We start from the raw sequence: 24,848 nt of genomic DNA, 5'->3' as shown, positions 1-24,848 counted from the left end.
ACTACACTATGAAACCTATGAAAACCTGCAAAGTAATGGCAATTAAGACGAGTTTTGACCGCCAGCGGGAAAAAAGAATAATTCTTAGTTCAGTTGGTGATGGAAGCCAAAACATCCTGTTATTCAGCAACAAAGCCAAGAAGTTTATATATTGCTGGTTGATAGGGTATTATTTCATCACCAAGGACAGATGGGTTTCACTGGGGATTGAACTCAGGTCTTTCTGCGTGTAAAGCAGACGTGATTACCACTACACTATGAAACCTGACAAAAAAATTATAGAGTATTGGCTATCGGAGACGAATTGTAACTGACGGGGCCTTTTTATTGCTGAAGAAAAGTGTTTTTGGTTAATAAAACATTTACAATTTTTATTTCATATTTTACTAGTTTTATTCCTACAAAGGGATTTTGCTTAAATTGAAGTTTATATTGAATGTGTTACTTTTTCCACAAAGTTTTGTCTTTTGCTTTTGTATTTATGGGAACTATATTTTTTCAAACAAACAGGATTTTTATAATATGGGATTATGTTTTCTGCTAAAATGGTCAATAAAAAAGAAACCCAAAATCGTAGTTCTCTTGGTGATGGAAGCCAAAATGTATTGTCATTTGGCAATGAAACCAAGAATTTCATATATTACAAGTCGATAGGAAATTACTTCAACATCGAAAACAGATTGGTTTCACTGGGGATTGAACCCAGGACCTTCTGCGTGTCAAGCAGACGTGATGACCACTACACTATGAAACCTGTGAAATCTTGCAAAGCAATGGCAATTGGAGACGAGTTTTGACCACCAGGGGAAAAAAAAAAAAATCTTAGTTCTGTGGCTGATGGAAGCCAAAACATCCCATCATTCGGCAACAAAGCCAAGAACTTCATATATTGTAGTTTGATAAGGTATTATTTCAACACCAAGAACAGATTGCTTTTACTGGGGTTTGAACCCAGGACCTTCTGCGCATTATGCAGACGTGATGACCACTACACTATGAAACCTGTGAAATCCTGCAAAGTAATGGCAATTAGAGATGAGTTTTGACCGCCAGGGGAAAAAAAAAAAATAATTCATAGTTCTGTTGGTGATGGAAGCTAAAACAACCCATCATTCGTCAACAAAGCCAAGAACTTCATGTATTGTAGTTTGATAGGGTATTATCTCAACACCAAGAACAGACTGGTTTTACTGGGTATTGAACCCAGGACCTTTTACGTGTTAAGCAGACGTGATGACCACTACACTATGAAACCTGATGAAAAGTTGCTGTGTATTGGCTAGCAGAGCAGAATTGTCACTGACGGGGCCTTTTTATTGCTGAAGGAAAGTATTTTTGGTAATGAAACATTTACAATTTTTATTACATATTTTACCAGTTTTATTCCTACAAAGGGATATTGCTTAAATTGAAGTTTACATTGAATGTGATACTTTTTTCTACACAGTTTAGTCGTTTGCTTTTGTATTTATGGGAACTATATATTTTGAAACAAACAGGATTTTTATAATATGGGATTATGTTTTCTGCTAAAATGGTCAATAAAAAAGAAATCCAAATTCGTAGTTCTCTTTGTGATGGAAGCCAAAATGTATTGTCATTTGGCAACAAAACCAAAAATTTCATTTCTTACAGGTTGATAGGAAATTACTTCAACACCGAAAACAGGTTTGTTTCACTGGGGATTGAACCCAGAACTTACTGCATGTGAAGCAGACTTAATGACAACCACACTAGAAAACCTGTGAAATCCTGCACAGTAATGGCAATTAGAGACGAGTTTTGACTAGAGTTGAGCGCGGTTCGTGGTTCGTGGTTCTCCAGTTCGCGGCTCGAGTGATTTTGGGGGCTGTCTTAGATCGATCTAGAACTCGAGCTTTTTGATAAAAGCTCGATAGTTCTAGATACGTTCGAGAACGGTTCTAGCAGCAAAAAAAACAGCTAATTCCTAGCTTGCTTTCCGCTGTAATAGTGTAAGTCACTCTGTGACTTACACTATTATAACATTTCAGTGTATACTGTGCGGGAACAGCGCGTTCAGATCACTGCTGTATGGATAATGGCAATCGCCATTTTTTTTTTTTTCCTTGTCTTCCTTCCCTAAGCGCGCGTGTAGTGGGGAGGGCCAGCATGTCAGCCAATCCCAGACACACACACAGCTAAGTGGACTTTTAGCCAGAGAAGCAACGGCATGTGTGATAGGATGTCCATGTCACATGTCCCTGCATTATTAAACCGGACATTTTCCTCCAGCACGCCATTATCTGCCTTCTGCGTCCTTGGTGTCAGACTTCACTGGCGCAGCTCCTATCGCCGATACAGCTGTATACGCTCCATACACAGTGCTGGGCAGCATAGGGATAGCACTTTCTATCAGTCCTTTTAAGGGCTCATACCGGCAGGGTCAGAACCATAGGTGACAGGTCCTGAAAACAGAGTTTAACAGCTACACAAGATGACAGCGTCTGTGTAGCTAAGGTCAGGGATTTCCTCGCTGCATTTTCCCATTAGGAGGGATAGAAAGGCAGGCTTCATTTCCTCTACCCAGAGACCCACAACCCTGCCACTGTACCCTCCTGCCCTTTGCACACTCCAACTCATTGTTACTAAGCCATTATACTAGCAAACACTGAGTGAACTTAGTGGCATCCTAAACGTGGCTATTGGACTTCTGTATAGTTCCAGTAGTGCACAGATATTTTCAGCACCTCTGCCTGCATTGCACACTCAAACTCATTGTTACTAAGCCATTATACTAGCAAACACTGAGTGAACCTAGTGGCATCCTAAACGTGGCTATTGGATTTCTGTATAGTCCCACTAGTGCAAAGATATTTGCAGCACGTCTGCCTGCATTGCACACTCAAACTCATTGTTACTAAGCCATTATACTAGCAAACAATGAGTGAACTTAGTGGCATCCTAAACGTGGCTATTGGACTTCTGTATAGTCCCAGTAGTGCACAGATATTTGCAGCACCTCTGCCTGCATTGCACATTCAAACTCATTGTTACTAAGCCATTATACTAGCAAACACTGAGTGAACCTAGTGGCATCCTAAACGTGGCTATTGGACTTCTGTATAGTCCCACTAGTGCAAAGATATTTGCAGCACGTCTGCCTGCATTGCACACTCAAACTCATTGTTACTAAGCCATTATACTAGCAAACAATGAGTGAACCTAGTGGCATCCTAAACGTGGCTATTGGACTTCTGTATAGTCCCACTAGTGCAAAGATATTTGCAGCACGTCTGCCTGCATTGCACACTCAAACTCATTGTTACTAAGCCATTATACTAGCAAACACTGAGTGAACCTAGTGGCATCCTAAATGTGGCTATTGGACTTCTGTATAGTCCCACTAGTGCAAAGATATTTGCAGCACGTCTGCCTGCATTGCACACTCAAACTCATTTTTACTAAGCCATTATACTAGCAAACACTGAGTGAACCTAGTGGCATTCTAAACGTGGCTATTGGACTTCTGTATAGTCCCAGTAGTGCACCGATATTTGCAGCACGTCTGCCTGCATTGCACACTCAAACTCATTGTTACTAAGCCATTATACTAGCAAACACTGAGTGAACCTAGAGGCATCCTAAACGTGGCTATTGGACTTCTGTATAGTCCCACTAGTGCAAAGATATTTGCAGCACTGCTGCCTGCATTGCACACTCAAACTCATTGTTACTAAGCCATTATACTAGCAAACACTGAGTGAACCTAGTGGCATCCTAAACGTGGCTATTGGACTTCTGTATAGTCCCACTAGTGCAAAGATATTTGCAGCACGTCTGCCTGCATTGCACACTCAAACTCATTGTTTCTAAGCCATTATACTAGCAAACACTGAGTGAACCTAGTGGCATCCTAAACGTGGCTATAGGACTTCTGTATTGTCCCACTAGTGCAAAGATATTTGCAGCACGTCTGCCTGCATTGCACACTCAAACTAATTGTTACCAAGCCATTATACTAGCAAACACTGAGTGAACTTAGTGGCATCATAAAATTGGCTGTTGGACTTCTGTATTGTCCCACTAGTGCAAAGATATTTGCAGCACGTCTGCCTGCATTGCACACTCAAACTCATTGTTACTAAGCCATTATACTAGCAAACACTGAGTGAACCTAGTGGCATCTTAAACGTGGCTATTGGACTTCTGTATAGTCTCACTAGTGCGAAGATATTTGCAGCACGTCTGCCTGCATTGCACACTCAAACTCATTGTTACTAAGCCATTATACTAGCAAACACTGAGTGAACCTAGTGGCATCCTAAACGTGGCTATTGGACTTCTGTATAGTCCCACTAGTGCAAAGATATTTGCAGCACGTCTGCCTGCATTGCACACTAAAACTCATTGTTACTTACTAAGACATTATAATACCAAAAATTGAGTAAACTTAGTGGCATACAAGAAGTGGCTGTTGTACTCCATTAGTGGCCCATTGGTGCAAATCTATGTGCAGCACCTGTGCAGGACACCCTCCTGCTCTGTTTTTAATAAGCTATAATGCTAGCAAAAAATACTGCCATTTAGTGGCATCATAGAACTGGATGTTGTATTCCATTATTGTCCCACTGGTGCCAAGCTATTTCTAGTACCTGTGCAGGACACCCTCCTGCTCTGTTTTTAATAAGCTATATTGATAGCAAAAAATACTGCCATTTAGTGGCATTATAGAACTGGATGTTGTATTCCATTATTGTCCCACTGGTGCCAAGCTATTTCTAGCACCTGTGCAGTACACCTTCATGCACATTTTGCTACGCTAATGTTATAGCAAACTCAGGGAATTCATTGCTGCATTTGATAATTCGGAGGGATAGAAAGTGAGGCTTTCTTTAGCTTTTCCTTCTGTTCATAGACAGCATCTCCAAGTCCACACCCGAAGAGCAATTTCTCCTCCACGTGTAAGTGTGGAGAGGCAGCTAGTGCGCATGCGTGTGCCGATTTACCCCAGCTACAGCCTAACTACAGTGTTTCACCTAGTGAGTATGCTCAGCCTGACTGTGCCATTCCTGACGCTAAGTCTTCATTTCGGGATACAGCGCATGCTCCCACACTTAGTGTGAAAAGCCTCTTTGCACAGGTACTTGCATTCCGTGCCGGGTCTAAGTCCTGTTTTGTGCCGAGACACCATGCTAAAGCTGATAGTCTTTTTTCAGAGACGCTATTTCATGCAACTGACCATGCTCAGGCACTTACTGCATCGGAAACTAGGTCCGGTAATGAACTCTTTGGCCCTGCCCCTGATGTGGGGGGGCCCATATAGACCACAGGGCATCAGGTGTCCTGACGATGTGGCCAGGCCACTCCCAAATGGCTTGCAGAGGCCCGCCCCTATGACTTGTCACCTCATTATTGATGGTAAAACAATGACTGGTGAGGTGTTTGTGTTGTGGCCGCCATGATGTCATTATTGAAGTTGCGGTTCCAAATAGGACGCTAGTTATGCCACTCATGACATGTCACTCTGCTTTTTTCTCCAGGAGGTGCATTGTGGTCCACCCTGGTTTGGGGCGGACCCAGGTTATAAAACGTGCTGGAGCCAACAAGGAGGTGCGCAGTCTTCTATTATGCTCCGAAAGAGCACACCTCCATGTGTTGAACCCATTGCGGCTTTAGGCCAGAGTTAGGCAGGGATAGGGCGTCGATGCAGGCCGCCTCCACAGTTGGTAACGCAGAACGGTTAAGACCAGCTCCTGTCCTTCAAGTCCTACTTGTGCAGCCCAGTGGCATTAACAGGCCTGCTGCTGCTGATGCACCTGCTGTCCACAGGTGTGGCCCCAATGCACACGGTCAGCGTACTCAATGGCCCCTGTGATGTTAACAGGGAGTTCCTGGGCTGGGTGGGCGTGTGGACCCTGTGACGCTAACAGGGCTCCCAGTCTCAAGATCCGAGTGGCGTCTAACTCGGTTCAGGCAACTATTAGTTTCATAGCCACACAGATCTGTATCCTCCACCGAACCTTCCATTTGCCAAACTCTCCTTTTCCATCTGGGAGCACGGTGGACATTGACTGCTGATGGGGATATATACCTTTCTCTTTTTTTTTTCTTATTAATTTTCGTTATATACCAGTAACATAGTATATACCACCTTATCCAAATCTGCCAGTCCCACCGTAACAGATGGTGTTTCTTCATCAAATGTTACTTTTGCTTAACAACCAAACCCACTCACAAAAACTTTTTTCCCCTTTCCAACACACCTGTTCCCCTTTCCACCAGCATTTGTCATTTTTCAACTCATTTGGTATATGACCAAAAGTGCAACTCTGCAGGGACACCGTACTCAATGCCATCTCAGCCCAGCAGCCAGCCCTCGGTCCCTCAGATGTGGACAAGTAAAAGCCCATTTCCTCCTATCCATGACAAAGCATTGAGATTCACTCTGTGCAGCACTGGTGTTTACTGGAAAAGCAGATCTAAGAATCCGTACCACCTTCTGCAGATACTCCTGTATACGTGCGTCCCTTTCTATGGCTGATATTATTTCGCCAAATTTTGTCTTGTACCGGGGATCTAACAGTGTGGCAACCCAGTAGTTAGCATTACTTCGAATTCATACAATCCGAGGGTTATGTTGTAGGTAGTGCAGCAAGAAGGCGCTCATGTGTCTTGTGCATCCAGGAGGACCAAGTCCTTGGTTTGTTGGTGGCAGAGAGGTGAGAATCGTGCCTCCTTCCTCTGCCCTCTCCCCCCAAACTCGCACAACCGAAATGTGAGCAAGCTCTCACTCATCTGCTGAGTCTTCCATGCCCATCGCAAGTTCGTCCTCCATTTCTTCATGGGCTCCTGCACCTTCCTCAACAATTTTTGCTGATACTATGCGCCCTTGTTAATCCCTATCCCCCACCATGACTGCCGCCTAGGTGCCGCTCAACGTATGGACCTTGTACATCTTATTATCCCTTCTGCATATGACTCCTCCTGTACTTCCTCCCCTTCCTCTGGGACCAACACCTGACTCCGAATAATGCTTACAGTGTGCTCCATCTTGTAGATGACCAGAATTGTCACGCTGAGAATGGCATCGCTAGTGCTAAACATCTTCGTCGACATTTGTAAACTGTGTAGAAGGGTGCATAGGTCCTTGATCTGACACCACTCCAGCAGCGTGATCTGCACCACCTCTGGATCAAGTTAGCCCAGGGTATACATCATACCGTATTTCAGCAGGGCTCTGCGGGGCTTCCACAGACGCTGCAACATGAGCAGATTCCAATTCCTGCGTGTTGGAACATCGTATTTCCAGCGTTTAACCGCCAGACCCTAAGACTTCAGGAGCGATGAAAGTTGTTGAGCTGCTGGGTGCGAAGGATGAAAGTGAGCACATAGCAGCGTGCCCGCTGCACAAGGCCATGTAGGCCGGGATGGTATTTTAAAAATTGCTGGAGAATCAGATTCAACACATGAGCCATACAAGGCACGTGTGTCAAATTGCCCTGACGAAGGGCCGCAGACAGGTTTGCATCATTGCCGCACACAGCTGTTAAGTTACCAACGTAGTCCACTCAATCAATTTGTACTCCGGTCGCCAGGTGACAACGTGTTCCTTTCGTGCATAGTGCTGATGATGGGAAAGGAGTCGATGCCTGCGGCGCAGGTGGACGCAGGTTATGGTCACCCACTGGGTTGCGTTACCTTGACAGATACAGAGCCACAGGCTGAATGTAGGTGGTGGGTATCTCACAGATGAAGTACCATCATTCAGCTACAACCAATGGGAAGACACCACACCCTTTTTTAGGCCCCTCCTGTCTGCAGACCACTGCCAGACAAAGCTATGAACCTTTTGTTACTGTTACCCCCAGTTCAGTTTTATGAGTTTGTGTGCTTGTTACCTGACTACTTTTCCTGCTTGCTGTTTATGTACCTCGTTGGCCGATCTGCATTTCACCTCTGCTTGTTTTCTGATTAAGTCCTGGCCATCCCATTCTGTTCCTCTTCCTCAATTAATGTTTTTGACCCTGCATGACTACTATTCTCTGGAACTGCAGCCTTCCACAGGTATTGATCAACTTGGGCCCTGTGTAATTCAAAATCACTGTATAGGGGTTAAAGGGTTTCAGGGTTCTGGGTGTCCAGCTTGGTGAGTGGCTTGCCTCTAGCCTATCCTTTACAGCCCATCTGAGTGTGTCGATCCAGGCAGGCGTTACACCGTGCCCTCTGCAAAAGGCCATGTAGGCCGGGATAGTGTTTTAAAAATTGCTGGACAACCAGGTTCAACACGTGAGCCATACAAGGCACGTGTGCCACATTGTCCTGAAGAAGGGTCGCAGACTGGTTTGCATCATTGTCGCACCCGACCTTCCCTGGCTGCTGGTTGAGTGGAGACAACCATTGATGAAACTCGGTCTCACTCTCCAGAGCTAACCGTGCACAATTCCTCAGCGGTGTCTCACATTTCCCCTACATTTCAAAGTAAACATTTGACCGCCTGATGGCCTTGAGCTCTGCTGCCAGCATAGTAAGGAGGTGTGTGGGATTCCTTGGGCGCAGTTACAAGGAAGGGTGGACTGACCACACAGGGTTTGGGCCAAGGTGGAGGACCCACACGATGTTGAGGAGAATGAAGCAGCGGATGAACTTGTACATACAGAGGAAGGATTGACACACAAGTCGTGGGGACGGCAAGACTTGTACAGCAAACCCTTCTCCATCTCTCACCATAGTTACCCAGTGCCCAGTCAGCAACATGTAACTCCCCTGTCCATGCTTACTGGTCCAAGTATCTGTGGTGAAATGCACCCTGTCACACACAGAGTTTCTCAAGGAATCGGTGAGGTTGTGTGCGACCTAATGTGGTAGTGCGGGCACGCCTTTCTTGGAGAAGGAGTGACGACTGGCCATCGGCTCTTGGGGCACTGCAATGGGCATAAGGTCTCGAAAATCCTCGGTCTCCAAAGGGTGTAAAGGCAGCCTTTCTGTTGCCAACAAGTTGCAGATGATGAAACTCAACCTCTTAGGCATGTCATGCCCTTCGAAAATCTTGTAAAACACAGCGAGGGGACTCCAACCACAGTCTCCCTCGTTTCCACTAATTGGGCCACACACACCCCACTTGACTGGCATCAGTTGACCCCCCTTTTGAAAAAGAAAAAGATGCTTTGCATGAAGCACTCTCAAAAATACGTGTGCCTTTCCCATCCCCTGGATAACCCAGGGGAAGAAAAGTCCTCTGAGAACCATGACTTGTTCATCTTGGTTCTTTTAGAAACACAGCGAGGGGACTCCAACCACAGTCTCCCTCGTTGCCACTAATTGGGCCACACACAACCCACTTGACTGGCATCAGTTGACCCCCTTTTGAAAAAGAAAAAGATGCTATGCATGAAGCACTCTCAAAAATACGCGTGCCTTTCCCATTCCCTGGCTGACCCAGGGGAAGAAAAGTCCTCTGAGAGCCAAAACTTGTTCATCTTGGTTCTTTTAGAAACACAGCGAGGGGACTCCAACCACAGTCTCCCTCGTTGCCACTAATTGGGCCACACACACCCCACTTGACTGGCATCAGTTGACCCCCCTTTTGAAAAAGAAAAAGATGCTTTGCATGAAGCACTCTCAAAAATACGCGTGCCTTTCCCATCCCCTGGCTAACCCAGGGGAAGAAAAGTCCTCTGAGAGCCATGACTTGTTCATCTTGGTTCTTTTAGAAACACAGCGAGGGGACTCCAACCACAGTCTCCCTCGTTGCCACTAATTGGGCCACACACACCCCACTTGACTGGCATCAGTTGACCCCCCTTTTGAAAAAGAAAAAGATGCTTTGCATGAAGCACTCTCAAAAATACGCGTGCCTTTCCCATCCCCTGGCTGACCCAAGGGGAAGAAAAGTCCTCTGAGAGCCATGACTTGTTCATCTTGGTTCTTTTAGAAACACAGCGAGGGGACTCCAACCACAGTCTCCCTCGTTGCCACTAATTGGGCCACACACACCCCACTTGACTGGCATCAGTTGACCCCCCCTTTTGAAAAAGAAAAAGATGCTTTGCATGAAGCACTCTCAAAAATACGCGTGCCTTTCCCATCCCCTGGCTGACTCCGGGGAAGAAAAGTCCTCTGAGAGTCATGACTTGTTCATCTTGGTTCTTTTAGAAACACAGTGAGGGGACTCCAACCACAGTCTCCCTCGTTGCCACTAATTGGGCCACACACACCCCACTTGACTGGCATCAGTTGACCCCCCTTGTGAAAAAGAAAGAGATGCTTTGCATGAAGCACTCTCAAAAATAAGCGTGCCTTTCCCGTCCCTTGGGTGACCCAGGGGAAGAAAAGTCCTCTGAGAGCCTTGTCCACATTGTCAGTGGACAGACATGTGTGCTTATCTACCAGCAGACCCCCAGCAGCACTGAAGACAGGTTCCGAGAGAATGCTGGCTGCAGGACACGACAAGATCCCCAAGGCGTACGTGGCAATCTCAGGCAATTTATCCAGATTGGAAGCCTAAAATGAGCAGGGCTCAAGTTGCACAGTAATGGCATCGATGTTTCCTTGCATATACTCATATATCTGTGTGTCCTCCTCTTTTTCCTTGTCCAGCACTTTTGTTTTCGCATGAGTATATGTCCTTGTCACTTTCCCATGTGTTTGGGATGTGTTGTGCGTTGTTTGTCACCTTTTGGACACCATTGAGGGTGTTTTCTATGTGTTTTTATGTGTTTGTGAATGCCTGCCATTGTTTCCTATGCAGTTCGAGTTCGGTTCGTCGAACGTTCGACGAACCGAACTCGAACGGGAGCTCTGTTCGGCGAACCGACCTCGAGCCGAACCGCGACCGGTTCGCTCATCTCTAGTTTTGACCGCCAGGGTAAAAAAAAAAAATAATTCGTAGTACTGTTGGTGATGGAAGACAAAACACCCCGTTATTCGTGAACAAAGCCAAGAACTTTTTATATTGCTGGTTGATAGAGTATTACTTCAACACCAAGAACAGATAGGTTTCACTGGGGATTGAATCAGGACCTTCTGCATGTAAAGCACACATGATAACCAATACACTATGAAACCTGACAAAAAAATTATAGAGTATTGGCTATCGGAGCAAAATTGTGACTGACAGGGCCTTTTTATTGCTGAAGGAAAGTATTTTTGGTAATGAAACATTTACAATTTTTATTACATATTTTACCAGTTTTATTCCTACAAAGGGATATTGCTTAAATTGAAGTTTACATTGAATGTGTTACTTTTTTCTACATAGTTTAGTCGTTTGCTTTTGTATTTATGGGAACTATATATTTTAAAACAAACAGGTTTTTTTATAATATGGGATTATGTTTTCTGCTAAAATGTTCAATAAAAAAGAAACCCAAAATCGTAGTTCTCCTTGTGATAGAAGCCAAAATGTATTGTCATTTGGCAACGAAACCAAGAATTTCATACTTAACAGGCTGATAGGAAATTACTTCAACACCGAAAACAGATTGGTTTAACTGGGTATTGAATCCAGAACGTTCTGCTTATGAAGCAGACTTGATGACCACCACACTTTAAAACCTGTGAAATCCTGCAAAGTAATGGCAATTAGAGACGAGTTTTGACTGCCAGGAAAAAAAAAAAATAAGTAGTTCTGTTGGTTATGGAAGCTAAAACATCCCGTCATTCGGCAACAAAGCCAAGAACTTCATGTATTGCAGTTCTATAGGGTATTATTTCAACACCAAGAAGAGACTGGTTTCACTGGGGATTGAACCCAGGACCTTCTGCATGTTAAGCAGACGTGATGACCACTACACTATGAAACCTGTGAAATCCTGCAAAGCAATGGCAATTGGAGACGAGTTTTGACCGCCAGGAAAAAAAAAAAATTCGTAGTTCTGTTGGTTATGGAAGCTAAAACATCCCGTCATTCGGCAACAAAGCCAAGAAATTCATATATTGTAGTTGGATAGGGTATTATTGCAACACCAAGAAGAGATTGGTTTCACTGGGGATTGAACCCAGGACCTTCTGCGTGTTAAGCAGACGTGATGACCACTACACTATGAAACCTGATGAAAAGTTACTGTGTATTGGCTAGCAGAGCAGAATTGTGACTGACGGGGCCTTTTTATTGCTGAAGGAAAGTATTTTTGGTAATGAAACATTTACAATTTTTATTACATATTTTACCAGTTTTATTCCTACAAAGGGATATTGCTTAAATTGAAGTTTACATTGAATGTGTTACTTTTTTCTACACAGTTTAGTCGTTTGCTTTTGTATTTATGGGAACTATATATTTTTAAACAAACAGGATTTTTATAATATGGGATTATGTTTTCTGCTAAAATGGACAATGAAAAAGAAACCCAAAATAATAGTTCTCTTTGTGATGGAAGCCAAAATGTATTGTCATTTGGCAACGAAACCAAGAATTTTATATATTACAGGTTGATAGCAAATTACTTCAACAGCGAAAACAGATTGGTTTCACTGGGGATTGAACCCAGGACCTTCTGCGTGTGAAGCAGACGTGATGACCACTACACTATGAAACCTATGAAATTATGCAAAGCAATGGCAATTGAAAACGAGTTTTGACCGCCAGGGGAAAAAACTATTAGTTCTGTTGGTGATGGAAGCCAAAACATCCCATCATTCGGCAACAAAGCCAAGAACTTCATATATTGTAGTTTGATAGGGTATTATTTCAACACCAAGAACAGATTGCTTTTACTGGGGATTGAACCAGTGTTAAGCAGATGTGATGACTACTACACTATGAAACTTTCTGGAAAGTTACTGTGTATTGGCAAGCAGAGCAGAATTGTAACTGATGGGGCCTTTTTATTGCTGAAGAAAAGTGTTTTTGGTAATGAAACATTTACAATTTTTATTACATATTTTACCAGTTTTATTCCTACAAAGGGATATTGCTTAAATTGAAGTTTACATTGAATGTGTTACTTTTTTCTACACAGTTTAATCGTTTGCTTTTGTATTTATGAGAACTATAAATTTTGAAACAAACAGGATTGTTATAATATGGGATTATGTTTTCTGCTAAAATGTTCAATAAAAAAGAAACGCAAAATCGTAGTTCTCCTTGTGATAGAAGCCAAAATGTATTGTCATTTGGCAACGAAACCAAGAATTTCATACTTTACAGGTTGATAGGAAATTACTTCAACACCGAAAACAGATTGCTTTCACTGGGTATTGAACCCAGAACGTTCTGCATATGAAGCAGACTTGATGACCACCACACTTTAAAACCTGTGATTCCTGCAAAGTAATGGCAATTAGAGACGAAATTTGACTGCCAGGAAAAAAAAAAAATTCGTAGTTCTGTTGGTTATGGAAGCTAAAACATCCCGTCATTCGGCAACAAAGCCAAGAACTTCATGTATTGCAATTGGATAGGGTATTATTTCAACACCAAGAAGAGACTGGTTTCACTGGGGATTGAACCCAGGACCTTCTGCATGTTAAGCAGACGTGATGACCACTACACTATGAAACCTGTGAAATCCTGCAAAACAATGGCAATTGGAGACGAGTTTTGACCGTCAGGGAAAAAAAAAAAAAATCTTAGTTCTGTTGGTGATGGAAGCCAAAACATCCCATCATTGTGCAACAAAGCCAAGAACTTCATATATTGTAGTTTGATAGGGTATTATTTCAACACCAAGAACAGACTGGTTTTTCTGGGGATTAAACGCAGGACCTTCTACGTGTTAAACAGACATGATGACCACTACACTATGAATCCTGATGAAAAGTTACTGTGTATTGGCTAGCAGAGCAGAATTGTGACTGACAGGGCCTTTTTATTGCTGAAGGAAAGTATTTTTGGTAATGAAACATTTCCAATTTTTATTACATATTTTACGAGTTTTATTCCTACAAAGGGATATCGCTTAAATTGAAGTTTACATTGAATGTGTTACTTTTTTCTACATAGTTTAGTCGTTTGCTTTTGTATTTATGGGAACTATATATTTTAAAACAAACAGGTTTTTTTATAATATGGGATTATGTTTTCTGCTAAAATGTTCAATAAAAAAGAAACCCAAAATCGTAGTTCTCCTTGTGATAGAAGCCAAAATGTATTGTCATTTGGCAACGAAACCAAGAATTTCATACTTTACAGGTTGATAGGAAATTACTTCAACACCGAAAACAGATTGGTTTAACTGGGTATTGAATCCAGAACGTTCTGCATATGAAGCAGACTTGATGACCACCACACTTTAAAACCTGTGAAATCCTGCAAAGTAATGGCAATTAGAGACGAGTTTTGACTGCCAGGAAAAAAAAAAAATTCATAGTTCTGTTGGTTATGGAAGCTAAAACATCCCGTTATTCGGCAACAAAGCCAAGAACTTCATGTATTGTAGTTAGATAAGGTATTATTTCAACACCAAGAACTGACTGGTTTTACTGGGGATTAAACCCAGGACTTTCTGCGTGTTAAGCAGACGTGATGACCACTACACTATGAATCTTAATGAAAAGTTACTGTGTATTGGCTAGCAGAGCAGAATTGTGACTGACGGGGCCTTTTTATTGCTGAAGGAAAGTATTTTTGGTAATGAAACATTTACAATTTTTATTACATATTTTACCAGTTTTATTCCTACAAAGGGATATTGCTTAAATTGAAGTTTACATTGAATGTGTTACTTTTTTCTACACAGTTTAATCGTTTGTTTTTGTATTTATGGGAACTATAAATTTTGAAACAAACAAGATTGTTATAATATGGGATTATGTTTTCTGCTAAAATGTTCAATAAAAAAGAAACCCAAAATCGTAGTTCTCCTTGTGATAGAAGCCAAAATGTATTGTCATTTGGCAACGAAACCAAGAATTTCATACTTTACAGGTTGATAGGAAAGTACTTCAACACCAAAAACAGATAGGTTTCACTGGGTATTGAACCCAGAACGTTCTGCATATGAAGCAGACTTGATGACCACCACACTTTAAAACCTGTGATTCCTGCGAAGTAATGGCAATTAGAGACCAAATTTGACTGCCAGGAAAAAAAAAAATTCGTAGTTCTGTTGGTTATGGAAGCTAAAACATCCCGTCATTCGGCAACAAAGCCAAGAACTTCATGTATTGCAGTTGGATAGGGTATTATTTCAACACCAAGAACAGACTGGTTTTTACTGGGGATTAAACCCAGGACCTTCTGCGTGTTAAGCAGACGTGATGACTACTACACTATAAAACCTGTGAAATCCTGTTGATAGCAAATTACTTCAACAGCGAAAACAGATTGGTTTCACTGGGGATTGAACCCAGGACCTTCTGCGTGTGAAGCAGACGTGATGACCACTACACTATGAAACCTGTGAAATCCTGCAAAGCAATGGCAATTGAAAACGAGTTTTGACCACCAGGGGAAAAAAATTATTAGTTCTGTTGGTGATGGAAGCCAAAACATCCCATCATTCGGCAACAAAGCCAAGAACTTCATATATTGTAGTTTGATAGGGTATTATTTCAACACCGAAAACAGATTGCTTTTACTGGGGATTGAACCAGTGTTAAGCAGACGTGATGACTACTACACTATGAAACCTTCTGGAAAGTTACTATGTATTGGCAAGCAGAGCAGAATTGTAACTGACGGGGCCTTTTTATTGCTGAAGAAAAGTGTTTTTGGTAATGAAATATTTACAATTTGTATTACATATTTTACCAGTTTTATTCCTACAAAGGGATAATGCTTAAATTGAAGATTACATTGAATGTGTTACTTTTTTCTACACAGTTTAATCGTTTGCTTTTGTATTTATGGGAACTATAAATTTTGAAACAAACAGGATTGTTATAATATGGGATTATGTTTTCTGCTAAAATGTTCAATAAAAAAGAAACCCAAAATCGTAGTTCTCCTTGTGATAGAAGCCAAAATGTATTGTCATTTGGCAACGAAACCAAGAATTTCATACTTTACAGGTTGATAGGAAATTACTTCAACACCGAAAACAGATTGGTTTCACTGGGTATTGAACCCAGAACATTCTGCATATGAAGCAGACTTGATGACAACCACACTTTAAAACCTGTGATTCCTGCAAAGTAATGGCAATTAGAGACGAAATTTGACTGCCAGGAAAAAAAAAAAATTCGTAGTTCTGTTGGTTATGGAAGCTAAAACATCTCGTCATTCGGCAACAAAGCCAAGAACTTCATGTATTGCAGTTGGATAGGGTATTATTTCAACACCAAGAACAGACTGGTTTTTACTGGGGATTAAACCCAGGACCTTCTGCGTGTTAAGCAGACGTGATGACCACTACACTATAAAACCTGTGAAATCCTGTTGATAGCAAATTACTTCAACAGCGAAAACAGGTTGGTTTCACTGGGGATTGAACCCAGGACCTTCTGCGTGTGAAGCAGACGTGATGACCACTACACTATGAAACCTGTGAAATCCTGCAAAGCAATGGCAATTGAAAACGAGTTTTGACCACCAGGGGAAAAAAATTATTAGTTCTGTTGGTGATGGAAGCCAAAACATCCCATCATTCGGCAACAAAGCCAAGAACTTCATATATTGTAGTTTGATAGGGTATTATTTCAACACCGAGAACAGATTGCTTTTACTGGGGATTGAACCAGTGTTAAGCAGACGTGATGACTACTACACTATGAAACCTTCTGGAAAGTTACTATGTATTGGCAAGCAGAGCAGAATTGTAACTGACGGGGCTTTTTTATTGCTGAAGAAAAGTGTTTTTGGTAATGAAACATTTACAATTTTTATTACATATTTTGCCAGTTTTATTCCTACAAAGGGATATTGCTTAAATTGAAGATTACATTGAATTTGTTACTTTTTTCTACACAGTTTAATCGTTTGCTTTTGTATTTATGGGAACTATAAATTTTGAAACAAACAGGATTGTTATAATATGGGATTATGTTTTCTGCTAAAATGTTCAATAAAAAAGAAACCCAAAATCGTAGTTCTCCTTGTGATAGAAGCCAAAATATATTGTCATTTGGCAACGAAACCAAGAATTTCATACTTTACAGGTTGATAGGAAATTACTTCAACACCGAAAACAGATTGGTTTCACTGGGTATTGAACCCAGAACGTTCTGCATATGAAGCAGACTTGATGACCACCACACTTTAAAACCTGTGATTCCTGCAAAGTAATGGCAATTAGAGACGAAATTTGACTGCCAGGAAAAAAAAAAATTCGTAGTTCTGTTGGTTATGGAAGCTAAAACTTCCCGTCATTTGGCAACAAAGCCAAGAACTTCATGTATTGCAGTTGGATAGGGTATTATTTCAACACCAAGAAGAGTCTGGGTTCACTGGGGATTGAACCCAGGACCTTCTGCGTGTTAAGCAAACGTGATAACCACTACACTATGAAACCTGTGAAATCCTGCAAAGCAATGGCAATTGGAGACGAGTTTTGACCGCCAGGGAAAAAAAAAAAATTCAAAGTTCTGTTGGTGATGGAAGACAAAACATGCTGTTATTCGGCAACAAAGCCAAGAAATTAATATATTGTAGTTGGATAGGGTATTATTTCAACACCAAGAAGAGATTGGTTTCACTGGGGATTGAACCCAGGACCTTCTGCGTGTTAAGCAGACGTGATGACCACATCACTATGAAACCTGATGAAATGTTACTGTGTATTGGCTAGCAGAGCAGAATTGTGACTGACGGGGCCTTTTTATTGCTGAAGGAAAGTATTTTTGGTAATGAAACATTTACAATTTTTATTACATATTTTACCAGTTTTATTCCTACAAAGGGATATTGCTTAAATTGAAGTTTACATTTAATGTGTTACTTTTTTCTACACAGTTTAGTCGTTTGCTTTTGTATTTATGGGAACTATATATTTTTAAACAAACAGGATTTTTATAATATGGGATTATGTTTTCTGCTAAAATGGACAATAAAAAAGAAACCCAAAATAGTAGTTCTCTTTGTGATGGAAGCCAAAATGTATTGTCATTTGGCAATGAAGCCAAGAATTTTATATATTACAGGTTGATAGCAAATTACTTCAACAGCGAAAACAGATTGGTTTCACTGGGGATTGAACCCAGGACCTTCTGCGTGTGAAGCAGACGTGATAACCACTACACTATGAAACATGTGAAATCCTGCAAAGCAATGGCAATTGAAAACGAGTTTTGACAGCCAGGGGAAAAAAATTATTAGTTCTGTTGGTGATGGAAGCCAAAACATCCCATCATTCGGCAACAAAGCCAAGAACTTCATATATTGTAGTTTGATAGGGTATTATTTCAACACCAAGAACAGATTGCTTTTACTGGGGATTGAACCATTGTTAAGCAGACGTGATGACTACTACACTATGAAACCTTCTGGAAAGTTACTGTGTATTGGCAAGCAGAGCAGAATTGTAACTGATGGGGCCTTTTTATTGCTGAAGAAAAGTGTTTTTGGTAATGAAACATTTACAATTTTTATTACATATTTTACCAGTTTTATTCCTACAATGGGATATTGCTTAAATTGAAGATTACATTGAATGTGTTACTTTTTTCTACACAGTTTATTCGTTTGCTTTTGTATTTATGGGAACTATAAATTTTGAAACAAACAGGATTGTTATAATATGGGATTATGTTTTCTGCTAAAATGTTCAATAAAAAAGAAACCCAAAATCGTAGTTCTCCTTGTGATAGAAGCCAAAATGTATAGTCATTTGGCAACGAAACCAAGAATTTCATACTTTACAGGTTGATAGGAAATTACTTCAACACCGAAAACAGATTGGTTTCACTGGGTATTGAACCCAGAACGTTCTGCATATAAAGCAGACTTGATGACCACCACACCTTAAAACCTGTGATTCCTGCAAAGTAATGGCAATTAGAGACGAAATTTGACTGCCAGGAAAAAAAAAAATTCGTAGTTCTGTTGGTTATGGAAGCTAAAACATCCCGTCATTCGGCAACAAAGCCAAGAACTTCATGTATTGCAGTTGGATAGGGTATTATTTCAACACCAAGAAGAGACTGGTTTCACTGGGGATTGAACCCAGGACTTTCTGCGTGTTAAGCAGACGTGATGACCACTACACTATGAAACCTGTGAAATCCTGCAAAGCAATGGCAATTGGAGACGAGTTTTGACCGCCAGGGAAAAAAAAAAAAAAATCTTAGTTCTGTTGGTGATGGAAGCCAAAACATTCCATCATTCTGCAACAAAGCCAAGAACTTCATATATTGTAGTTTGATAGCGTATTATTTCAACACCAAGAACAGTCTGGTTTTACTGGGGATTAAATCCAGGACCTTCTACATGTTTAGCAGACATGATGACCACTACACTATGAATCCTGAGGAAAAGTTACTGTGTATTGGCTAGCAGAGCAGAATTGTGACTGACGGGGCCTTTTTATTGCTGAAGGAAAGTATTTTTGGTAATGAAACATTTACAATTTTTATTACATATTTTACCAGTTTTATTCCTACAAAGGGATATTGCTTAAATTGAAGTTTACATTGAATGTGTTACTTTTTTCTACACAGTTTAATCATTTGCTTTTGTATTTATGGGAACTATAAATTTTGAAACAAACAGGATTGTTATAATATGGGATTATGTTTTCTGCTAAAATGTTCAATAAAAAAGAAACCCAAAATCTTAGTTCTCCTTGTGATAGAAGCCAAAATGTATTGTCATTTGGCAACGAAACCAAGAATTTCATACTTTACAGGTTGATAGGAAATTACTTCAACACCGAAAACAGATTGGTTTCACTGGGTATTGAACCCAGAACGTTCTGCATATGAAGCAGACTTGATGACCACCACACTTTTAAACCTGTGATTCCTGCAAAGTAATAGCAATTAGAGACGAAATTTGACTGCCAGGAAAAAAAAAAAATTCGTAGTTCCGTTGGTTATGGAAGCTAAAACATCCCGTCATTTGGCAACAAAGCCAAGAACTTCATGTATTGCAGTTGGATAGGGTATTATTTCAACACCAAGAAGAGACTGGTTTCACTGGGGATTGAACCCAGAACGTTCTGCATATGAAGCAGACTTGATGACCACCACACTTTAAAACCTGTGACTCCTGCAAAGTAATGGCAATTAGAGACGAAATTTGACTGCCAGGAAAAAAAAAAAATTCGTAGTTCCGTTGGTTATGGAAGCTAAAACATCCCGTCATTCGGCAACAAAGCCAAGAACTTCATGTATTACAGTTGGATAGGGTATTATTTCAACACCAAGAAGAGACTGGTTTCACTGGGGATTGAACCCAGGACCTTCTGCGTGTTAAGCAGACGTGATGACCACTACACTATGAAACCTGTGAAATCCTGCAAAGCAATGGCAATTGGAGACGAGTTTGACCGCCAGGGAAAAAAAAAAGAATCTTAGTTCTGTTGGTGATGGAAGCCAAAACATCCCATCATTCTGCAACAAAGCCAAGAACTTCATATATTGTAGTTTGATAGGGTATTATTTCAACACCAAGAAAAGACTGGCTTTACTGGGGATTAAACCCAGGACCTTCTACGTGTTTAGCAGACATGATGACCACTACACTACGAATCCTGATGAAAAGTTACTGTGTATTGGCTAGCAGAGCAGAATTGTGACTGACAGGGCCTTTTTATTGCTGAAGGAAAGTATTTTTGCTAATGAAACATTTCCAATTTTTATTACATATTTTACGAGTTTTATTCCTACAAAGGGATATTGCTTAAATTGAAGTTTACATTGAATGTGTTACTTTTTTCTACATAGTTTAGTCGTTTGCTTTTGTATTTATGGGAACTATATATTTTAAAACAAACAGGTTGTTTTATAATATGGGATTATGTTTTCTGCTAAAATGTTCAATAAAAAAGAAACCCAAAATCGTAGTTCTCCTTGTGATAGAAGCCAAAATGTATAGTCATTTGGCAACGAAACCAAGAATTTCATACTTTACAGGTTGATAGGAAATTACTTCAACACCGAAAACAGATTGGTTTCACTGGGTATTGAACCCAGAACGTTCTGCATATAAAGCAGACTTGATGACCACCACACCTTAAAACCTGTGATTCCTGCAAAGTAATGGCAATTAGAGACGAAATTTGACTGCCAGGAAAAAAAAAAATTCGTAGTTCTGTTGGTTATGGAAGCTAAAACATCCCGTCATTCGGCAACAAAGCCAAGAACTTCATGTATTGCAGTTGGATAGGGTAATATTTCAACACCAAGAAGAGACTGGTTTCACTGGGGATTGAACCCAGGACTTTCTGCGTGTTAAGCAGACGTGATGACCACTACACTATGAAACCTGTGAAATCCTGCAAAGCAATGGCAATTGGAGACGAGTTTTGACCGCCAGGGAAAAAAAAAAAAAATCTTAGTTCTGTTGGTGATGGAAGCCAAAACATTCCATCATTCTGCAACAAAGCCAAGAACTTCATATATTGTAGTTTGATAGCGTATTATTTCAACACCAAGAACAGTCTGGTTTTACTGGGGATTAAATCCAGGACCTTCTACATGTTTAGCAGACATGATGACCACTACACTATGAATCCTGAGGAAAAGTTACTGTGTATTGGCTAGCAGAGCAGAATTGTGACTGACGGGGCCTTTTTATTGCTGAAGGAAAGTATTTTTGGTAATGAAACATTTACAATTTTTATTACATATTTTACCAGTTTTATTCCTACAAAGGGATATTGCTTAAATTGAAGTTTACATTGAATGTGTTACTTTTTTCTACACAGTTTAATCATTTGCTTTTGTATTTATGGGAACTATAAATTTTGAAACAAACAGGATTGTTATAATATGGGATTATGTTTTCTGCTAAAATGTTCAATAAAAAAGAAACCCAAAATCTTAGTTCTCCTTGTGATAGAAGCCAAAATGTATTGTCATTTGGCAACGAAACCAAGAATTTCATACTTTACAGGTTGATAGGAAATTACTTCAACACCGAAAACAGATTGGTTTCACTGGGTATTGAACCCAGAACGTTCTGCATATGAAGCAGACTTGATGACCACCACACTTTTAAACCTGTGATTCCTGCAAAGTAATAGCAATTAGAGACGAAATTTGACTGCCAGGAAAAAAAAAAAATTCGTAGTTCCGTTGGTTATGGAAGCTAAAACATCCCGTCATTTGGCAACAAAGCCAAGAACTTCATGTATTGCAGTTGGATAGGGTATTATTTCAACACCAAGAAGAGACTGGTTTCACTGGGGATTGAACCCAGAACGTTCTGCATATGAAGCAGACTTGATGACCACCACACTTTAAAACCTGTGACTCCTGCAAAGTAATGGCAATTAGAGACGAAATTTGACTGCCAGGAAAAAAAAAAAATTCGTAGTTCCGTTGGTTATGGAAGCTAAAACATCCCGTCATTCGGCAACAAAGCCAAGAACTTCATGTATTACAGTTGGATAGGGTATTATTTCAACACCAAGAAGAGACTGGTTTCACTGGGGATTGAACCCAGGACCTTCTGCGTGTTAAGCAGACGTGATGACCACTACACTATGAAACCTGTGAAATCCTGCAAAGCAATGGCAATTGGAGACGAGTTTGACCGCCAGGGAAAAAAAAAAGAATCTTAGTTCTGTTGGTGATGGAAGCCAAAACATCCCATCATTCTGCAACAAAGCCAAGAACTTCATATATTGTAGTTTGATAGGGTATTATTTCAACACCAAGAAAAGACTGGCTTTACTGGGGATTAAACCCAGGACCTTCTACGTGTTTAGCAGACATGATGACCACTACACTACGAATCCTGATGAAAAGTTACTGTGTATTGGCTAGCAGAGCAGAATTGTGACTGACAGGGCCTTTTTATTGCTGAAGGAAAGTATTTTTGCTAATGAAACATTTCCAATTTTTATTACATATTTTACGAGTTTTATTCCTACAAAGGGATATTGCTTAAATTGAAGTTTACATTGAATGTGTTACTTTTTTCTACATAGTTTAGTCGTTTGCTTTTGTATTTATGGGAACTATATATTTTAAAACAAACAGGTTGTTTTATAATATGGGATTATGTTTTCTGCTAAAATGTTCAATAAAAAAGAAACCCAAAATCGTACTTCTCCTTGTGATAGAAGCCAAAATGTATTGTCATTTGGCAACGAAACCAAGAATTTCATACTTTACAGGTTGATAGGAAATTACTTCAACACCGAAAACCGATTGGTTTAACTAGGTATTGAATCCAGAACGTTCTGCATATGAAGCAGACTTGATGACCACCACACTTTAAAACCTGTGAAATCCTGCAAAGTAATGGCAATTAGAGACGAGTTTTGACTGCCAGGAAAAAAAAAAAATTCGTAGTTCTGTTGGTTATGGAAGCTAAAACATCCCGTCATTCGGCAACAAAGCCAAGAACGTCATGTATTGCGGTTGGATAGGGTATTATTTCAACACCAAGAACAGACTGGTTTTTACTGGGGATTAAACCCAGGACCTTCTGCGTGTTAAGCAGACGTGATGACCACTACACTATAAAACCTGTGAAATCCTGTTGATAGCAAATTACTTCAACAGCGAAAACAGATTGGTTTCACTGGGGATTGAACCCAGGACCTTCTGCGTGTGAAGCAGACGTGATGACCACTACACTATGAAACCTGTGAAATCCTGCAAAGCAATGGCAATTGAAAACGAGTTTTGACCGCCAGGGGAAAAAAACTATTAGTTCTGTTGGTGATGGAAGCCAAAACATCCCATCATTCGGCAACAAAGCCGAGAACTTCATGTATTGTAGTTGGATAAGGCATTATTTCAACACAAAGAACAGACTGGTTTTACTGGGGATTAAACCCAGGACTTTCGGCGTGTTAAGCAGACGTGATGACCACTACACTATGAATCTTAATGAAAAGTTACTGTGTATTGGCTAGCAGAGCAGAATTGTGACTGACGGGGCCTTTTTATTGCTGAAGGAAAGTATTTTTGGTAATGAAACATTTACAATTTTTATTACATATTTTACCAGTTTTATTCCTAGAAAGGGATATTGCTTAAATTGAAGTTTACATTGAATGTGTTACTTTTTTCTACACAGTTTAATCGTTTGCTTTTTTATTTATGGGAACTATAAATTTTGAAACAAACAGGATTGTTATAATATGGGATTATGTTTTCTGCTAAAATGTTCAATAAAAAAGAAACCCAAAATCGTAGTTCTCCTTGTGATAGAAGCCAAAATGTATTGTCATTTGGCAATGAAACCAAGAATTTCATACTTTACAGGTTGATAGGAAATTACTTCAACACCGAAAACAGATTGGTTTCACTGGGTATTGAACCCAGAACGTTCTACATATGAAGCAGACTTGATGACCACCACACTATAAAACCTGTGATTACTGCAAAGTAATGGCAATTAGAGACGAAATTTGACTGCCAGGAAAAAAAAAAAATTCGTAGTTCTGTTGGTTATGGAAGCTAAAACATCCCGTCATTCGGCAACAAAGCCAAGAACGTCATGTATTGCGGTTGGATAGGGTATTATTTCAACACCAAGAACAGACTGTTTTTCACTGGGGATTAAACCCAGGACCTTCTGCGTGTTAAGCAGACGTGATGACCACTACACTATAAAACCTGTGAAATCCTGTTGATAGCAAATTACTTCAACAGCGAAAACAGATTGGTTTCACTGGGGATTGAACCCAGGACCTTCTGCGTGTGAAGCAGACGTGATGACCACTACACTATGAAACCTGTGAAATCCTGCAAAGCAATGGCAATTGAAAACGAGTTTTGACCGCCAGGGGAAAAAAACTATTAGTTCTGTTGGTGATGGAAGCCAAAACATCCCATCATTCGGCAACAAAGCCAAGAACTTCATGTATTGTAGTTGGATAAGGTATTATTTC

At 40.4% G+C, this 24,848-nt stretch overlaps 11 non-coding genes across 11 annotated transcripts; all 11 read right to left on the bottom strand.

Annotated features, from left to right (window-relative positions):
- Positions 1-681: 681 nt before the first annotated feature.
- Positions 682-754, bottom strand: TRNAV-GAC (transfer RNA valine (anticodon GAC)). The gene has a single exon. It is a non-coding gene; the product is annotated as a tRNA-Val (tRNA).
- Positions 755-11,689: 10,935 nt separating this feature from the next.
- Positions 11,690-11,762, bottom strand: TRNAV-AAC (transfer RNA valine (anticodon AAC)). Its single transcript has one exon. It is a non-coding gene; the product is annotated as a tRNA-Val (tRNA).
- Positions 11,763-11,936: 174 nt separating this feature from the next.
- On the bottom strand, positions 11,937-12,009 carry TRNAV-AAC (transfer RNA valine (anticodon AAC)). Its single transcript has one exon. It is a non-coding gene; the product is annotated as a tRNA-Val (tRNA).
- Positions 12,010-12,424: 415 nt separating this feature from the next.
- TRNAV-CAC (transfer RNA valine (anticodon CAC)) lies at positions 12,425-12,497 on the bottom strand. The gene has a single exon. It is a non-coding gene; the product is annotated as a tRNA-Val (tRNA).
- Positions 12,498-13,389: 892 nt separating this feature from the next.
- On the bottom strand, positions 13,390-13,462 carry TRNAV-AAC (transfer RNA valine (anticodon AAC)). Its single transcript has one exon. It is a non-coding gene; the product is annotated as a tRNA-Val (tRNA).
- Positions 13,463-15,227: 1,765 nt separating this feature from the next.
- On the bottom strand, positions 15,228-15,300 carry TRNAV-CAC (transfer RNA valine (anticodon CAC)). Its single transcript has one exon. It is a non-coding gene; the product is annotated as a tRNA-Val (tRNA).
- A 1,013-nt stretch (positions 15,301-16,313) lies between these two features.
- TRNAV-CAC (transfer RNA valine (anticodon CAC)) lies at positions 16,314-16,386 on the bottom strand. Its single transcript has one exon. It is a non-coding gene; the product is annotated as a tRNA-Val (tRNA).
- A 3,823-nt stretch (positions 16,387-20,209) lies between these two features.
- On the bottom strand, positions 20,210-20,282 carry TRNAV-AAC (transfer RNA valine (anticodon AAC)). Its single transcript has one exon. It is a non-coding gene; the product is annotated as a tRNA-Val (tRNA).
- Positions 20,283-22,419: 2,137 nt separating this feature from the next.
- Positions 22,420-22,492, bottom strand: TRNAV-AAC (transfer RNA valine (anticodon AAC)). The gene has a single exon. It is a non-coding gene; the product is annotated as a tRNA-Val (tRNA).
- A 1,030-nt stretch (positions 22,493-23,522) lies between these two features.
- Positions 23,523-23,595, bottom strand: TRNAV-CAC (transfer RNA valine (anticodon CAC)). The gene has a single exon. It is a non-coding gene; the product is annotated as a tRNA-Val (tRNA).
- Positions 23,596-24,620: 1,025 nt separating this feature from the next.
- Positions 24,621-24,693, bottom strand: TRNAV-CAC (transfer RNA valine (anticodon CAC)). The gene has a single exon. It is a non-coding gene; the product is annotated as a tRNA-Val (tRNA).
- Positions 24,694-24,848: the final 155 nt, after the last annotated feature.

Source organism: Anomaloglossus baeobatrachus, chromosome 2 (assembly GCF_048569485.1).
Source record: "Anomaloglossus baeobatrachus isolate aAnoBae1 chromosome 2, aAnoBae1.hap1, whole genome shotgun sequence".
NCBI lineage: Eukaryota > Metazoa > Chordata > Amphibia > Anura > Aromobatidae > Anomaloglossus > Anomaloglossus baeobatrachus.
This window is presented reverse-complemented; position numbering and strand designations above follow the sequence as displayed.